Genomic DNA, 7212 nt, shown 5'->3' on the forward strand with positions numbered 1-7212 from the left:
TCGCGCCACTGCACTCCAGCCTGGGCGACAGAGCAAGACTCCATCTCAAAAAAAAAATAAAAAATTACACTGGAAGATAGGCAGGGGTTGAAATGAATTGTTTAACTTCGTTGCTAAAAATGCAAAATATATTGTTTTTCCTGTGATGCAATTGTGTTTTCCTTTATGAATATCTATCATAAAAACTCAATAAAACAGGTAAATGAAAATGTAAACACAGATTTTCTTTAAGGTAAGAGTTTTCCAAACATAGTGCTTATTTATATACTATTTTTTGTTTGACCTGGGTGGTTAAAGTCTGATAAACATAAAACTAGAGAATTGGGAATTTTTTCTAGTTGATGAACAACCAAAATGAGAATAAAATAATTCATGGATTAGAGTGTGTCAAATAATATTATGCTATATACAAAATGCAACTTATATAGTAAGTTTTAGATAACATGTATTATGTGAAGGTGTATTTTGGGTTATTCACCAAAAGAAACATACCTAACCAACTTCATAGAGAACCTGATTCCTCTGGTAGGTTTAAACTGCACCAGACTAGTTTGTTATTTGTCTTGATGATCAAAAATATTCATTTTAACTTTATTTCTTTGAATTGCCTCTGACAAAATATCTTTTGATATTTAATCTCATGCAAAATTGAGTACTCTACTAAAGATGGTACATTATTAGTATGGTAAGATAAGTTCCCTTAAGTGTAGTATGAATTTGAAGTCTTCAAGAAAAGGAATTTTTACCTGTTTTGTTCACAGATACTCCTCAATCTCTAAAGAAGTACTCACTGGTATTCAATAAATATTTGTTGAATAAAAGATCATCGAAAGTCCTAACATGAAAAAGTGGTCACTCACTAATTTGGTCTTTTTATCACACTTTTATGTTGTTACTTAATTGATAAAGTCTTTTTAAAAAGGTAATATATACTGTATTTATTGCTAAAGATTTATGTGGTGGGTACAGTGTTCATCAGCCACACCCGCTGGTCGCTTCTGTGTGTGCTGCTTTGTACACTCATTCAACTTTGTATTTTTATCCTCATTTCATTCCTCTAATTTTTTTTCAAAAAACAATTAGAAAATATGTTTTTTCTTTTTTGTCAGGAAAAAAGGAAAATGATGTTCCTGCAAAGAAATTAGGTCATGTTGAATGCCTAAAATTTACCAAACTGGAAAGCTAGTTTTCAGAGTGCAGAAAAAATATCCATTTTTCTATATACTATTTTAGTAGATTTGTTTTTATTTCTAAACAGTGGACAACTTAGACATTTTTCAGTTAGTTAAAATACTTGATTATCAGCATGGCTTTGACTTTGGAAGAATTTCTTTTTAAATAGTGTTAATGTAGTAGTAGGAGACGTGGTAGAGGTAAGTAGATTTTGTAAACACATTTTGAAATGTTTAGTTTCCATCAGGTGACTGTTTTGCTGTGGCTTTTTGCTACTAGCTGTTCCCAGCAGACCCTACCTCTGAAGAGCAAAGTGTTGCATCACAGATAATATTCTACGAATATTATCCCCCTAATGTCTTCCTTCCTTTTATAGTTAGGATTTTTTGCATCTGAGCATATTAGTGATGAGTGATTGACTACTAAATAAACTGCCCTACAAAATAACCATTTTAAAATACAGAGTCTTCAGCAGCTTTGGCAGAAATATTTTACTTATACTAAAAGGACTTTTCCCTCAAAGCGTTCAAAATATTCAAAACACTGTATAATAATATTCTGTCTCTGTCTCTTGCTCTTTTGTCTTCCTTACTTTTTACACTATCACATTTCTTCAGTGTTCTACATTAATCCCTTCTGTAGAGATGAGTAATCTTGGGCTTCAGGAGGTTAGGAGATTGACCAAACTAGGAAAAGACCTCAGATTTAGTCTGGTGCTAGTTTTCAACACTGCAATAGTCATAGCTCATTTTGTCTTCTTTTTCTTTTTCTTTTTTAATTGTACATTTACAGTTTATAATTGTATAAACTTATAGGTTCTGTGAAGAGGGAGTTGTGTAGGGAAAAAAAATTTATAGAGTCCAAAATGATGTTATACCTTATGAATACAATGCAAAATAATTAAATCAAGCTAATTAACATATCCATCACCTCAAATAGTTAACATTATTTATGATGAGAACATTTGAAATTTACTTAGCAATTTTGAAATAGGCAACACTGTTATTAACTAGAAATATTCACCATGTTGTACAATAGAAATCAAAAAGAAGAAGAAAACATGTTCTTCCTGTTCAAAATTCTATACCCTCCTATTGTTGTATTGGATAGCAACACTGCCTTTAACAGTGACTGTTTTTGTTTGAGGGGCTAAGGAAGTTTCTTGCCTAATATGGCAAAGTGAATTTGTCTTTTATAGATAGGGCTAGGGGATGGGATGCCACTACTCTGCGGACAGCTCAGACTGTAAACATCAAGGGATTCTTAAACTTGTTTACATCACCTTTTTCTAAGTAGCACTCTATTTTATTAGTGATAATTCTGTTTAGTCCTCTTTATCTTTATTTCTTTACTCATTTTAAAGTAAGTCTTGTGAAAGTTATATTCTTGATACCAAGAACTCATCTTCACTTGAAAAATATCTTTTGATAGTGTTTACTTCTCTCAATCAATGATGTTAGGCTTATGTCTTACTGGTAAAAATTGCCATTTAATTCTCTTTTCATAATTAAACTTCTGTTTGAAATGATGAGCAGATGGGCATCGTGGCTCACTCCTTTAATTCCAGCATTTTGGGAGGCCGAGGTGGGCAGATCACCTGAGGTTGGGAGTTCAAGACCACTCTGGCCAACATGATGAACCACCATCTCTACCAAAAATACAAAAATCAGCCAAGTGTGGTGGTGCATGCCTGTAATCCCACCTCTTCTGGAGGCTGAGGCAGGAGAATCACTTGAACCTGGGAAGCGGAGGTTGCAGCGAGCCAAGATCATGCAATTGCACTCCAGCCTAGGTGACAAAGCGAGACTCTGTCAAAAAAAAAAAAAAGGAGAAATATTGAGCAAACATTTTTTCAGTGCTGCCTTTGTTCCATATTCTGTCTTTCCTTTCTCATGTTTGAGTCATATTATTGCGTGGACCATTCCTATAGGCATTTCTATTTTAATGAACTATAAAGACAGAGAAGATTTTCGTCAGCTCTTTGAAACTCTTGTGTGTCTTCTTTCTTCCTTCACTCTTATGTTTAACTATTATTAATTTTCAAAAATCAATCTAACTATAAATCAGTTAAGATACAAGTTATTAAAATATCATCCTTAAAGTAAACATCACTATTTTTAGATATTGTGCTCCTCAATAAATTAGAAGATACTAACTTAATGTACTTTTATAAATAATCTTTCAGAACAGATTGTGCTTGCTCTCTCCTTATTTTGACAAAAACTTGGTCTTTACACAATTTAATTGCTTTTAATACATGTGGAATAATTTTAAATTACTATTGAAATATTAATAACTCTAATTTTTTTAAAAGACTTTAAAGTGCCAAAGTTAAGAATAGAGTTTAGTACAGGATTTCTTTGAGCAGCCCCTTTATTGACACAGGCTTTAGTTGATAGATGTGTTTGTAAGCTGTTTAGTTGACAGCTGTAGTTTGTAAGATAGTCAAAAGTGAGAACAGTAATAACAAATGTCAACACTTAGCTGAACATTCTAATTAATTCATCAAGTATTACTGATAAATGTTTTGTACTGGAAAGACATCTCTTTTTTAAGCTTTAGGCTAAGAACATGTAACTAAAATGTGTTTTAAGTTTTCTTCTCCCTAGTATTGTTATGACACTAAATTTTCATTAGCTTTTATTTCAAAGCTGTTTTTGAGAGGAACAATTCACAAGAGGATTGAAGTTGCAGGAAATAAAATATTCTCTTAAGGTCATTGTTTGTGTGGAGAATTAATCTTTTTATCCAAGTTGCTCATAAATGCAGAGTAATGATTTTAATCAAGCACCCTCTGAAAAAGAAATACTATATCGTCTTTAAGAGTCAGTTTATGCTGCCTGTAACAACAGTAGTCACCTTATTACTAAGTTAAAGTTTGTAATTTTATAGTATATCTTGGAAATCAAGCCTTTTCTCTTATTGTATTAAGTCTTATGCAGACAATAGTGGATTGTTTCCCACTTACATAATGAGGGTAACTTACTGAAACATAAACCTACTAATTTCTTAAGTTCATTATTATTTTACATATTTTACTAACCTTTGCTATTTTTTATGTACTAGATGAAGGGACTTATTATAAGAGCAGAACAAAACCACCTTTATCCTATAAATTTCTCTTTCTCGCGTACTACTCCACTAAAAGTCACATTTCCCATTTGCATTTATTCTCATTTTAGTCTCCTTTGGAAATCATCTGAATTGTGCTTGTTTTCTCAAACCTGTGATTTTTATTTCTAGCACAAAAGTCTTTTGAGAAATCTAATTTGACACGTTGTGTGCTATCAGAATTCGAGTGTTACAGAGCAACTTCATTTTCTTTTTAAAATTAGAATTCAGGTTGAATTTACTTTTCTTAATCTGCTATGAAGCTCAATAATTATTAAGGTAACAACTGAATTTCCTTTCTTATAATGATGCAAGAGTTCCTTTTTCTATTTGGTGCTGGAAGATGACATGTTGTTGCCCATTAAATATGTGAAAGCTGAGGTGAGAAATTCGTTATATTACTATAAAAATCTGTGTGAACACATCTATTTCCCTTCCTCATCCACTCCCTTCTCTATTGCTAGAATATTAACAATAAGTAAGTATAACTAAACTTTGTTCTTGATTTGTTTAAAACTTTAACGATTAAAAATATATATATATATATATGTCCTGCAGTAAGTTTATAGCAAAAAAAATATATATATATATGTCCTGCAGTAAGTTTATAAAACCCATAAATACAGAAAATTGATATATGACAATCCATTTGTTATATAGGTAACATTTTATTCATACTAAAGGTTTATAATCACCAATAACTTGCCACAATGTATTTTTCATTTTCCCTGTCATCTCACAGGGCTTTATTTTTAGACATAATTTAATTTGTTTTTTTTAGAGAAGATAAACAAAATTAGATTCTTTGTAGAGTGTAGTGCTAGGGCCATAAGAAGCAGTAGATTATGGGGGCAGGTGCCAGGCCCAGGAGAGCCAGGATTATGGCGATGGGAGTTAGATAGGAATCAGGAACAGCAATAGGCCAGAATCCCAGAGAATTAACCGAAGAAAGTTAGAAGGAGAAGGAGAACCCTTCCAAGTTAGATACAAATAAGGCAAGTAGTGTAAAAATTGTAATTGTCAATAATTGTATTGCCAGCATACCTGTTCAAGCTCCAAAATGAGGAATCTGATGAGGAAGGTTCCCACTGCAACTATAAGTTCCAGTTCAACTCCATCTTGGACATAAACCATCAACTCCTCGGTCCCTTGACTAGTCAATCCCATACATACCTTCTCAACATGACTATACTTCCTAATACAGACCTGCAGATGCTTTCCTTAGAATGCACCATTTCTTTTTTTTTTTTTTTGAGATGGAGTCTTGCTGTGTCATCCAGGCTGGAGTGCTGTGGTGCTATCTCAGCTCACTGCAACCTCTGCCTCCTGGGTTCAGGCTTTTCTCCTGCCTCAGCCTCCTGAGTAGCTGGGATTACAGGCATGTGCCACCATTCCGGGCTAATTTTTATATTTTTAGTAGAGATGGGGTTTCACCATGATGGTCAAGCTGGTCGCAAACTTCTGACCTTGTGATCCGCCCGCCTCAGCCTCCCAAAGTGCCAGGATTACAGGCTTCAGCCACCGCACCTGGCCAGAATGTACCATTTCTTACCCCTAAGAGAATTAGCCTTACTCTAACCCAACATTTACTAGAGTAGGTTCCAGATTCTCTGTTTAAAAACAAAATCCAACGATCTAATAAATTTGGAAGTCTGTATATTTTATCCTGCACTATAAACTACATCGTTGACTTTTACTTTTTCATATTTTTTGTTTATTTCATTCATTCAACTAATATTTATTGAATTCCTCTAGTGAGCCAGACATCTAGATGGGGGACAGAATGAGGGACAGTGTGGACATGTTTTATACTCTTAGATCTTACAGTCTGTGTGGGAAGATAGTAAAACAAGTACTTACAGTATAGTGTGTGAAGGGCTGAATTAGGGGATATATGGGTCACAAGGGGAACACATAGCAGGGGCACCTAAGCTTGTCTACAAAAGGTCAGGGAAGGGATTTTTCAAGAAGTACCATCTATGCTAAAAAACTGAAGATCAAGTGAAAGGTAGGCAGGCAAGGAACTTTCAGTCACAACAACAACAATAATGATAACAAATATCTAAAGCTGATATGTAATTACACCCCTGCTATCTGCCAGATATGGTGTTAGACACTTTCCAAGTGTTCTATCAGCAATCCTTTTGAGTGGGCTTTATTACTTACCCAAAATCACATGGCTAATAAGGGGCAAAACAAGAATTTGAATCCTGATTGATCTGACTCCAAGGTCTTCTTTGCAGTACTCCACAGCTGCCTCTCAAAGCAATAATGAAAACTGATTTTTATTATATTTGTTCTGCTAAAAGAAAAACAGTTATTTGATGACATGTTAAGTTTATCTTGTTTTTTATTGCCAAGTGCTATTTATTACTTTTTAAAAAACAGATACACATTTTGCAATTTTAATAGATTATAGTAAAGTTTGGCATTTGGGTGTACGTTTCACAAGTATAGCATCAAGGTCTGAAGTTCACTGTCCAGTAGTGTCTTATACGTAGTAGATAGTCAAAACAACACAATTGCAACTTCATGCTTTACTTTGAATAAGAAGTAGGGTAGTTTGAAAAAATAACTTTGAACTCTTCAAAGACGCTACTCATATTTTTAAAGTAGTTCTAATTTTCTGTGGGAAATAATCTTAGCTAGAAGGCAGAGATACAAAATTGATCCCCTTAAAAATACCTGACCCTACCTGTCACCTGCAACTTCCTTACACACATTTTGGCAAGAATATCCATACTTGATGTGAATGTTATATCTCATCATGTGAGGAGGCTCTTAACATCAGGACAGTCAACTGTTAATATTTTTGAAGATCCTGATCTAAAGGAGGGTCAAGTAAATAGTAAAAAGTAGATTTAAGAAATATAATGGATTGCCTTAATCCCAACAGAAATGTTCAAAATCCTATGACGTAGTTCTTTT

General features: G+C 33.6%; 1 protein-coding gene across 1 annotated transcript in view; it reads left to right on the forward strand.

The window, feature by feature from the left end:
- The window catches only part of VWA8 (von Willebrand factor A domain containing 8), a 402889-nt gene that overhangs the window by 228658 nt on the left and 167019 nt on the right, over window positions 1-7212 (forward strand). The gene's annotated exons all lie outside the window — the stretch shown is intronic.

The sequence above is a fragment of the Colobus angolensis genome, unplaced genomic scaffold, assembly GCF_000951035.1.
Source record: "Colobus angolensis palliatus isolate OR3802 unplaced genomic scaffold, Cang.pa_1.0 Scaffold214, whole genome shotgun sequence".
Lineage (NCBI taxonomy): Eukaryota > Metazoa > Chordata > Mammalia > Primates > Cercopithecidae > Colobus > Colobus angolensis.